Genomic DNA, 12,233 nt, shown 5'->3' on the forward strand with positions numbered 1-12,233 from the left:
GTGTGGACCAGGCAGCCCCGGTGGCCCGGCCATTGGATGGCGGTCTAGAACTGGCGAACACCAGCCGCAGGGCTCCCAGGCTGGCGAGCAAGGAGCAGGAGGGCCAGCCGTGCAGGGGGAGGGTTCCCTCCTAATCTGTCCGCCCCCTTCTGTTCCCAGTGTGCTGAGGACCCACTGTGTGCACGATTGCTGGGGATGCTCTTGCCTCGTGACTCTCAAGCAGTTTACAGGTTGTAAAGGCTTCACTAATAATCATAATAATAGTTGAAACCAGCATCTTTCTGACCAGGCTGGTGTGGACGAGCCTCCGGGAGCCCTGGGTTCCGGCTCCTGGTCCCAGGTCCTTTCTGCTCTTCCACTCTTTATCAGTCCCAGCTTCCATGTACAGAGTGCCTACTGTGTGCTTGCCGCCATTCCGAGGGTTTTCTGTGCGTTGATTCTTTAACTCCTCCTAATGGCCCAGTGAGAGGCAGGACAGCACAGTTCACATTAATTCTGCCTTGAGGTCAGATCCCAGCTCTGCTGGCTGTGTGGCCTTGGGCAGATGCCTCACCCTCTCTGTGCCCTCAGCATCCTCGTCTGTGAAACGGGGATAATAACTGCACCAGTAATATCGGGTTGGAGGGCTTGAGTGAGTTCCTATCAGTAACGTGCCCAGGATGGTGTGTGGAGAGGGATGCTTTTGCTGCCGTGGAGATGGTGGTGATGATGGCAATCACGTTCACGGTCATTATTCTGCATCACACGTGGGGATGTATGCGGCCTGCTCAGGGTCACATACCACGTAGGCAGCAAACTAGGGACTGGGGCGTGGCACCTGGGCCCTTCCCCACGGTGTCCTCCCATCTCTGAGAAGGGGATCGGCTGGGACCCCCACCGCGCAGGGCCAGCACGGGGCACTGTCACTCGCCGTGAAGTGGCCCGGCCCGGCCCAGCCTCCGCTCCTTCCTGACTCACAGGGCACACAGCCAGGCAGCGCCGCCTTCACAGCCTCCTGGCTCAGGTGACCCAGTGATTCCCGCCGCCCACCCCTCTGAGCGGGAGGAGGGACAGTCCCCGGAGGCCCGGGGGCCCGGATGCCGCCCCATGAAGAGGGCCTATCACTACACCCACAGCTGAGCCGGCCTGGCTCCCTGCTCCCCCGACGTCACCTGAACCCCTGTCCCGGGCTGGGTGTCGGGGAGGTCTCTGCTGGTGTCTGGGGCGCAGGTCTGTGGTGGGGCCCACAGCGGGCATCGCCACGGGGCTGCAGTGACAGAGGAGCTGGGCCCTGCCCACGGGCCCTCACTGTCCACGGGGCTGTCAGGCAGCCTGGGCCTGATGGACAGCTGCCATGTCAGACTAAAGAACCAGGGGTATGCTGGGGCCGAAGAGAGTGGCCCAGCAGGTGAGGGTCCCGGGCCCCCACACCCCCCATCCCCCAACACCTCCCTATCCCCCCCACACCTCCCAGCTGCTCCCCTTCTGCTCCCTCCTCAGCCCCTGTTCCCGGAGCTCCGGCAGAAGAAGAGACGAGCACCTCGCGCAGAGGCCTGTGCTCCCGCAGCCAGCCGGTCCTCGGCGTCCGGGCCAGAATCAGATGCTCAGGTGAGGGGTTCTTTGCAGCTTGGGGGTCCCCAGAGTCAAGGAATGGGAGAGGCAGCCTTGTGTACCTGTGTGTTGATTCCTGACACCCTCCCCGCCCTCCTACCCCCCCCACCCCCACCCCCCCCACACACACACTCTGCACAGATGTAGAAAGAGGCTCAGAGAGGCAAAATGACTTACCCAAGGCCACACAGCTAATAAAATAACCGTAATCTTTGGGCTCAGGGTGTAAACGAGGAGTTCTTAGTCCCGCAAACTCAAGGCATCCCAGGCCTCACATAAGTATTTGTAACTATTATAGCCCCTCCATCTGCAGCCCTACTAGGTGTGTCTCACACACAGACACAGCCAGTGGGCCACCCGCCGGGCTCTGCCACTTGTACTGGGTCATGGTCCTCGCCCAGGGCGAGTTGACATTTGGAAATGATTGGGGAGTTTCTGGTTGTAATGGCTGGAGGGGTGCTGCTGGCTCCTTGGGGGGAGGGGGCAGAGGTGCTGCTACACACCCCACAGCGCACGGCGCATAATTCGGTAACGTGAATCGTGTGGCCCAGGCCACAGTCGCACTGAGGTCGACACCCTGGTGTAGAGGAACCACGGGAGAGTGGGCAGCCATCAGCACCCTGGCCTGGAGGTGAGGCAGGGTGCCGTTTGGACACGGTGGTAGGCAGGGCCCCACAGAAGACACGCCACCCAATACCCTCCCGCCCCTATGCTAAAGGGGAAACTGAGGCTCAAAGAGGGCAACTAAGGAACTGGCCCAACATGGCAGAACTAGGCAGAGGCTGGGCTGGGGTTCAAACACACGTCAGGTTGCCTGAGGCCAGACTCCAGCCCTAACCACTACCCCGCATGGCCCCCGGGACTCGGGGTGTACGCATGGCCCTTGGTTGGGCTGCTGATGTGTTCCTGGGTCTCTGGTCTCTGTTGGGAGGTTGGCTTGGCCCTACTCTCCCTGGAGCCCCAGACAGGGTTCCTCCTGCCAGGCCTCTCGCATTCTCCTTCCTCTCTTCCAGCGAAGACCTGCCGCCCTCCTAGGCCGTCGCCCAGCAGAGCCTCGCTCAGCCAAGGTAACGGTGCCCCGGCCGCCCCGAGCTCCTAACCGGTTCCAGATGCCCTGCCCGAGGCGGGCCGGGCCGTGCAGGCCGGGCCCCGCTGCCGAGTGTTAACACGGCCACATCTGTCTGCGGGCCTCCCGCGAGCCCCCCAGGGCCGCCCTCGGAAACCCCTGGCTCCAGCTTTCCCAAACAGGCCCAGGTTTACATTCCTGGGCAGCCCCAGCCGGGCCCACGGGACCCTCCGGAGGGAGCCGGGGCAGGCCTGCTGCCCGGAGCCTGGCGCCTGGCGCCGCCTCCCTTGGCCTGGCATGCTCCCGGGGCCGGATCGGATGACACAGTCCTAGAGCTACGCCAGCACCCCCTCCCAGGTATCCCAGGTGCCTGCCTGTGGCTCTGGTCTCTGCTTGCCATCCTGCCCTTGCCCACGAACCCTGTGCCCACCTGGCCTCTGGACCCCCCAGGACATCCCTCAGTCATGCATCTCCCCTGCATGTGGTGTCTGGGGGTCCTGGGAGCAGGCGGGAGGGCCCCAGAGGCCTGGCCGGGGTTCCCCCTCCCTCTGTGTCGCCATGGTCTCTTTCCCTGTCTGCCCTCCTCTCTCAAATCTGGAGCCGCTGGACCGTGCACAGCACCTGGCCCAGGGCCCTGCACTGTGGGTGCGCAGTGAAAGCACACGGAGTGGGAGGATGAATGCCCGCGTGAGCACGTGAGCGTGTGAGTGACTCCTCTGCCGGCTGGTCACTCATTGTCCCGCCGGCTTTGTCCATCGCCCTCCCTGGCCCAGGCCGCCTCTGTTTGCAGAGTGCCTACTGTGCGCCAGGCCCCACACAGCACAGTCACACATGACTCCCCAACCTCAGCGCACCTGCACACTCATTCCGGGAACCATTGGTCCCCCACCCCCCACCCCCAGGTCTTTAGTTTGAATAATTTCCAACCTGTAGAAAGGTTACTGAAAGACAGTGAACATTCACCAGTTGTTGACATCTTGCTATGTCTTTCTATTAAACTTATATAAGTTATACATATTTGTATATTCACTCACACACACACACACACACACACACACACACTTTTTCTGTATCATCGAGCATTGATATAGAGATGCTTCTGGAGACATCTTACCTCTTTATCCTCAGTACTTCAGAGAATGTTTCCTATAATGAGGATATTCTCTTATAAGACACAATGGAAGTACAAAATTCAGGGTCTGTAGCCTGTGCTGGGACATGGTACACAGACCATGGTAAAACTGCACCCTTACCGTGCTCTCCCTCGCTGTTCTGTTTTGTCTTAAATCCAGGATACAATCCAGGGTCGCCCTTAGGACTGGTTACCATGCCTCTAGTTTCTCAACCTCAAACAGAACTCTGCCAACTTTCACTATGAAGCCCAGACAGTAAATGTCTTACACACAGCACGGTCTATCGCACCTACTGAACTCTGCCGCAGGGCAGAAAAGGCAGCCGCGACTGTGTGTAAACAAGTGGGCATGGCTGTGTCCTAATGAAAGTTTATTTAAACAATTTCCTCATGAAGACCCACATCCCTACCTAGATTTTCTCATTCGTGTTCCCTCCCACTTGCTTTATCACCTAGCTCTCTATCCATCTTAATTTTGGGGGCATTCCAAAGTGACAGATACTGATAAATGCCCGTGAACCATGGCATTGCCACTAACCACCTTCAGGGAGAATCTGGGCGTATATCACCATTCTTGTTCCGTGAAGCAGCCTCCGTTTGGATTTGTTGGATTGTTTGCTTGAGAGGAGACTCGAGCAGAACAGAACATTCTCCACAGAGACATCCCTAAGAGATGGCCATGAAGCTCTGGGGGCTCTGAGAAGTGCCGGTTCTGCTGGTTCCCAGGGGGTCTGTCTCACGGCCCGAGGTGGGAGCCCAGAACCTATACTTTTAGCAGGTGCCCTACCAGGTTCTGCCCTTCGGCCAGCCTGCAGCACAATTAGCACATTGCTTCATACAGCTTTCCTACCAACACAATAGTATCACTACCCTAGCTTATCGGGTGGTTAAGGAACTGGCTGGAGGTCACTCACCCCATAGATCAGGGGTGGGGGGTGTCCGGCCCGAGGGCTCTATAAAGCCAAGAAGCCAGTTGGTCTGGCCCTGACAAGGTGTTAGGAGTGAGTTAATCTAATGTTGGACAAATATAGCAGGCTAATTTTTAAGTTGATAATTGTGTGTGGCCCACAATGATGTTATAAATATCCAAATGGCCCTTGGCAGAAGAAAAGGTTCCCCCCCCCACCCCCCTGCCATAGGTGGTAGAGCCAGAATGGAAGCCCTGCCTGTGTGATGTGCTGTGTATACACCGTCCTCTGTGCTAGGCTGCCCCCTGCTGTCCACATGGTAGTACAACCGGAATTCTTGCCTGCTGGCCCCAGGCCGGTGGCTGTCTTCAAGTCAGTGTTACAGCAGGAAGGGCGTGGGAGATCATTGCCACGGCCACGCCTGAGGACCGTCATTTCATCAGCGTTCATCTGGTCCTGGGCGCCATGGGTGTCTCGAGCCTGGGCCAGGCTTTGGGAGGCAGAGCCTACAGGCTGGAGCAGCACCTTCCTGAATGTTCCATCAGCTACTGCTCGCCGCTCTGAGGGTGAGGCTGAGGGTGCATCCATGTTGGCGGTGGAGGAGCGTCGTGTCTACGTCAGCACCAGGCTGGTGGCTGCTGAGACCAGTCTCACTGACACCCTCAGGCTGGAGCAGACCTGCCCCCAGGCGCGTAGAGGGCGGCCAGGGCCAGGGCAGACCGGGAGGCCCCCGGGAGCCATTTAGCAAAGGTTCCCAGGGCGACCCAGTGCAGGCAGGGCAGTGAAATGGACAAAACTGGCAGGAGTGGACTCTCAGTTGGTCTCCAGGTCCTTCCACCCCCATTCTCTCCCCCGTCCCCTCCCTTTTCCATTATCCACTGAGCATCTACTAGGGGCCAGGCCTGGGCCACTCCAGAAGCCGGGGCTATTGTCTATAATAGAACGGTACTGATGAGTCCTTCTTCTCGTCAAAGTGCTGATGGGAAAACTGACTCCCAAATTCACATAAGATGGTGATACAGACTAGAGGGAGAACAAAATGGATGGTATGAGTGGGCGTGACTGGAGAATTATTTAGATTAAGTGGCCAGGATTGATCCCACTAAGGAGATAACATTTGAGAGAGCAAATGTCGGCATTTGAAAATCTGGTGGGAGGCATTCCAGGCCTAGAGGGCCACACCTGCCAAGGCCTGGGGCAGGGGCTCGTTTGGCACGTGTGAGGAATGGCCCCTGAGTGGGCGCAGACTGGATGAGTAGGGAGAGAGAGGTAGGCGGCAGTGAGGGTGTGATGGTACGGGGCGTGCCAGGCCACAGGGAAGAGTTTGGAGTTTTTTGGAAGCCTTTGAGGACGGGGGTCCATATGATGATTTCAGATCCCTCCGGCTGCTGTGTGGCAGCAGAGATGCCAGTGAAAAGGCCCCCGTAGTGAGCAGGGTGGGAATTATGTGTCCTGGTCCAAGGTGGAGGCGGTAGCCATGGGTGTTAGGGACCTTTAAAAGGAAACTCCCATACTCCCCACAGCAGTCCCCCTGAGCCACCCCACAACTGCAGCAACCACTGGCAGGGAGAATGTCTCTCTCTGGGCCTTTGCAAAGCTATTGCTTCTGCCTAGAATGCCCTTCCCAGTTTGTTCACCAACTCACATACCTTTCGTGGCCACCCTTGTCACCTTGCCCCACCATTTTCCGTCTCTGAACCCCTGAAGGCCCAGGACAGTCTCCTTTGTACCCCAACACTCAGCTCTGGGTCAGCAACACGGTACCTGCTCACTAAACGTTTGATAAACCCTCCTACAGGGCAGCAGCTCCCACACAGTCTAATAATAATACCACTCCTGTTATTCTTACGCCATTTTTTGTTTGCATTGCTTTTCAGAGAGTGTAGAAGGGAGGGAAGGTGAGAGAGAGAAGTGGGGGAGCGGGGAGAGAGGGGAGGGGGGGGATGTGAGACCCATCGACTGATTGCCTCCTGCGCACCAGCAATAGAGATAATTGAACTTGACTAAGAATCGAACCCATGATCCCTTCATGGGCGAATCCAACCCTAATCCTCTCAGTCCCCACCTCCCAATATCATCAGGTTGGGATTAGGCTTCCACATATGAATTTGGGGGGGACAAAGTTCAATTTATAGCAGCCCTGGGGGCTCCAGCGAGGGCTCAGACTTCATTCTGTCTTTGGAAATGATAGTCTGAATGTTGAGAATGAGGCGTTTTCCATTTAAACACTTAAAGCCTCCTGGTCTGGTCCTGGCTGCGCTCCTACAAACATGGGCAGGAAGGGAGGGGTCTCTCCACTCCCCTGCTTCATCCCCTGCAGGGCCCCCAGCTTCCCCACCCTCTCGCCTCACCCTGGGAACAGTGCCCGGTGCAGCAGAACCTGACCCCTGCACTGAGGCCTAGGGGCGGGTCCCAGGCAGGTGACCCACAGGGTGGCCCCACGCACTGCACAAAGCACCCTGCTCTGCAGCCATGTGGTCCTGGGTGCTTGCTGTGCTGTGGGACCTGGGCAACTCATGCCTTGGCTGTAAGCTTTGGTTGGTTTTCCCATCTGAAGGTGGGTACAGTTCCCTGGCTGACATGCAGTGAGAACTCCGGGAGATGAGAGCAGGTAGCCCAGCAAGAGGCAGGTGTTCAGGGAGCAGGTGGGCGAGGAGCCAGTGACCAGTGTGCTTCTGGAGTCGGGGAGGTGGGGAGCTCAGGTTTCGAGAGGGATCCGGGTCCGGGACCCAGCATCACTGTATCACAGGGCTGAGCACTGATCTGCAGAGCCTGGGGCAAGGACTAGGCCGTGGAGAAATGGGGACAGCCAGCCCTGAAGGCCCCCTGGCTCCTTCTTGCTTCCTATGACCCTAAGGTTCTGCCCCTCAGTGCTCCCAACAAAAGTCCTGCTCCTAGTATGAATGGCTGCGAGGCTGGCCAGGGCTCTAGGGAGAGGTCTCTGGCACCTGTAGGCACTCAGTCCTCTTGTGGGATGAGCCCCTGCCCATGGTGCCCTCATGTTCCAGGGGCATCGACGTCCAAGGCCGACAAGACCCCCGCAGAGGCCGAGCCGGAGCACATCCTGCAGCTGCACTGGCAGGGCCCCCAGGGAAGTGGAGATGGACTAGGCCCACTCCTGGGGTTCTGTGACCTCCACAGGGTGAGTCTGTCCTGGGAGAGGGGCCAGAGACCCATGGTGGGAGTGAGGTGAGGAGGGAGGAGGACATGATGTGGATGCCCTAGATGCCCACATCAGGTTCTGCTATTTGCCAGCTGGGCGAGCATGGGCAGGGCACACTTCCTCTCTGAACGCCGTCACCTGGGGAAGGGAGGAAGCGCAGGCTCCGGCAGGCGGGGTGACCGTGGACCTGTGGGAGGTGACACAGGAAGAGCACTTGGCACACACACGAATGCTGCTGTCATCCCAGGAGAGGTGAGGTGTGGGAGCCCCGTTCCCCCAACATTTCCCCTGGGGTTATTAGCTGGTGGACTGCTCCTTCCTTCGGTCCACCTGTCCGTCCACCATCCACCCCAGGGGCCACAAACTCTGTAAAGTGTCTGAGAGTAAATATTTAGGCTTTGCAGACCACACAGTCTTCCAGTCTTCCGTTGCGTCATGAAAGCCACCACAGATGATGTGCAAATGAGTGGGTGTGGCCGCTGCCCAGTAAAAGTTTATTTATAAGCAGCAGCAATGAGCCGGATTTGGCTCACGAACCATAGTTTGCCAGCCTCTGATCTATGTATCTCCCCATTCAGGAAACATGTTTGGGTTTCACTTGTGCCAGGCCCTGTTCCGGGGACAAGGACGGTGACAGGGACAGACAGTGCCTGTTCTCGGAGCTCACATTCCAGAGGGTGGAGGAAGATAAACAAGATGCATGACATGTAGTCAGGCGTGGTGAACGCTGTGGAAGGACGAAGCTGGGAGGGGGATGGGGTAGCAGGGGGCCTCTGGCAAGTGCGAGCTCTGTCTGTGCCAAGGCCCTGGGGTAGGAGCATGCTGACAGTGTTTGAGGAACACAGTGGCCCTTACAGAGTGTGTAAGGAGGTGAAGTTAGGATGATAACCAGACCCCCAGGCTGTGCCAAGGAGACCAGTTTCTCCTTTAAGTGCAATGGGAAGGCAGACGACTTTGAGCGGGGTGGGGGATAGTAGCTGATTTGAATTTTTTATTTTTTAAAATATATTTTATTGATTTTTACAGAGAGGAAGAGAGAGGGAGAATCAGAAACATCAATGTGAGAGAAACATCCATCAGCCGCCTCCTGCACACTCCTTACTGGGTATGTGCCCGCAACCAAGGTACGTATCCTTGACAGGAATCGAACCTGGGACCTTTCAGTCCACAGGCCAATGCTCTATCCACTGAGCCAAACCAGTTAGGGTAATTTGAATTTTTTTTTTTTTTTTTTAGGTCATTCTGGCTGTCAATGGGAGCAGGGGCTATGGGCGGGGGCAGAGGCAGAGGATGGGAGACCTGATAGGCCATTGCAACAGTCCTGGTGGCCTGGACCAGGCATGGTGGGGAGAGGAAACTGTGCGCCTGCAGCTCCCTGACCATTGACATGCACTGTCTCCTCTCAGGCCCTCTCGGTCTCCCCGGAGCACACCCTGGGTCAAGATTGGTGCCTGGGACATCCCACTGCAGTTGGACCTCGCTCCGGACCTGGACCACAGCCTGCACCTGAGTCTGACTCTCCGCAGCCACAGCAGGCCGTGGACCTCCGACTTCTCCAGGGAGCAGGAGGTGGGTAGCTGGGTTGGGGCTGCCTGCTCCTTAGGAAGATTCATTGACCACCTTGGTTTCCCTCTGGCCAATGGGCCCACCACCACCTGGGCATCTGAGCCATCTAGTGGCTATTATTGGAACTGCAGGCCAGTACCCTGGTGGGGACCAGAGCTTAACTGCAGAACCTTGCTGTCTAAGGCTCTCATGGTGGGATTTCTGGCTCCTGCTGTCCTCTTATGGGGGTCTCCTCTTATTGGGGGGTCTCTTCACTGCAGCCCAAGAACAAGCAGCCCTGACACCCAGTCCTAGAACTAAGAGGCGGCAGCTAGACTCCCTGGGACTGAATCCCAAACTAGCCTCTTTCCAGTTGGCAACTTGCTTAACCTCCGCCTCAGTTTCCTCACCTGTAAAGTGGGTAATGATAATTGGGCCTACCCTACTTCCCATGAATTAATATGCAAGGGTTAAATATGTTAATTTGTGTATATAGTTTAGAATAGTGCCCTATATAAAGCAGCCACTGATAATAGCTACGTAGTATTAGCTATTATTAACTTTAATTGCCCCAGCCTTCTCACCCCCTCCCTGATTCCCAGCAGCCCCGGGAGGGAGAAGGGGGCAGAGGTGGGGTGCCTGCTCCACCCCAACCTTGCCAAGTGACCTTGGGAAGGGACCTCCCTGAGCCCCGTTTCTTCGTCTGTGGGTGGGAACAGATATACTTCATAGGGTGGTTGGTGCGGTTCTGGGCACCCTCCCCTCTGCCTGCACAGCAAAAGCATGCAATAGGTGCTCCATTGATGTCTGCTGGCCTCTTGTCTCCCTGGCTGGGCGACCCTGACCTTGTGGCTTTCCTTCTCTGTCAAATGGGAACGAATCCCACCTCCTCCTTAGGAGGGAAAAGCGACATCTGCACAGTGCACACAGTAGGTGCTCATGAGACGGGTGGTTCCTGCTGGCACCCGGAGCTCTCCCAGCCCATTTCCAAGTCCAGAAGGTGAGGCTGGTTCAAAGAGCTTTCCTTCCAGGGCTGACCCTTAGTTTTTCATTTGCCAGCCAGGCCCAGCCACTCCGGCATCTGTAATCCCAGTGCTCTGTGGCCTGCCTCCCTGGAATCGGAGGCTGGGAGTGAACCCTTCTCACTTGCTGGGGTTTGTGTAGCTATCTTGTAGCTAACATCTCTTATTCCCGCTGCCTTCTTTCCTGTGGGACAGCTGCCTGTGCAGAGAAAGGCCCGATCCTGGAGGTCAGGAACTCACTCGGGCTGCAGGCAGCCAGCCAGCGGGGCTCTCGCCCTTTGGTGAAGGCAACTCGGCACAGAGGGGACACAGGCCATCGGGACAGAGACCAGAGTGTAACCTACAGACGCCCCACCTGTCAGTTTTCCTAAGAATTCCTGGGCTCCACCCCCGCCCACTTAGAATTCCTGGGGAAAGGGGCCTCGGGAAGCTGCGTGTTAATACGCACCCTGAACGCGGCTCCAAGGGCTGCTTCACAAAGACCACAACTCAGCATTTCTTCCCTCGGTTCTGGAGCCAGAAGTCTGACATCAGGTGTCAGCGGGCCATGCTGCCCCTGAGGCTCAGGGGAGTTCTCCTGGCCTCTTCCAGCTCCTGGTGGTGGGGCAGCGAGAGGGGGGCCCTCCTGGGCCTCACGGAGGTGAGAGAGCCAGGAGGGGGGAGTGTGGCTGACCGTCTGGGGCAAAGGCCACCAGTCTGTAGCCAGTCCCTCCGTCTGCCGTCCAGGTTGGGCTCCAGGTACAAGCCCAGCTGGAGGAGAGGACCCGAGGTGTGGGTGCCTATGGGAGAAGGTCCCAGTGCCTGGTGGGTGTACTGTGGTGGGGTGTCAGGGGAGCGCTTTGAGAATGGGAAGTCTGTGTGGGGATGCCCCGCTGGCCCATCCTGTGCCCCTTGCTCACAGGCATGAGGGTCTTCTGTGCCACGAACCTTAACTTGATCCTGCCTCCATTTCCCCACCAGCAGCAGGTGTAGCAGCAGGCAGGCACCCTGGACAGCTGCCTCAGGTGGGGCCGGAAGCTATACAGGTAAGTGGCCAAGATGTGGGACCAGAGCCAGACCAGACAGGCACGACCCTGCACCCAAATCCACACACACACACACAACCCAGGGCCCCCAGCCCAGGCCCTCTCGCCTGGCATGGGGCACTCTTTCAATCAAAGAGGCCGCCTGCTTTCTGGTGGGCCTGCAACCTAACTTCCTTAGACCCTCCTGCCTTATTCTCAGGGACTTCTACCTTCATGTTCCGTCGGGGTGCTGTTTCCATTCTTGCAGCTAACATCTCTTATTCCCGCCGCCTCCTTTCCTGTAGGACAGCTGACTTTCCTGGGCACCCAGCTTTCCTGCTTTCCTGCCCACTGTCGTGGGATTCCAGGGCCCATTTCCGGTCCTGTGATGAGCCCCGTGTGGTTGTGCTGGGGGTGAAGGCTCCTGGCCTGCTCACCGGACACTGCTGCCCCGAGCGCCCTGGAGCTGCGGCCGCCTCGTCCTCTCCATGGCCAGCGGGGAGCTGCCAGCCCCTGCCGGCACCCAGGCAGCGGCCCTCTCACTGGCTGTTAAATGTTCTCTCACCCGCTTAGGTCCCTGAGCCAGAGCCCCACCCCTTCCCTGGGTTCAGGGAGTCCCCAGATACTCAGAGCGATGGCCTGTCACACGGAGAGGACACAGGAAAAGCCTAACAAGGTGGACAGTGCAGGGGCCAGAGCCCAAGAGACCGGGCCCGGCAAGTAGCCCAGCGGCACAGGGGCCGCCCTCGGTTCCCCCAGCCCAGGCTGTGACGGCTCCTGGCAGACCCTGTCTGCCGGGGAGC

This window comes from Pipistrellus hanaki (assembly GCF_964339955.1).
Source record: "Pipistrellus hanaki genome assembly, chromosome: 4".
NCBI classification, from domain to species: domain Eukaryota; kingdom Metazoa; phylum Chordata; class Mammalia; order Chiroptera; family Vespertilionidae; genus Pipistrellus; species Pipistrellus hanaki.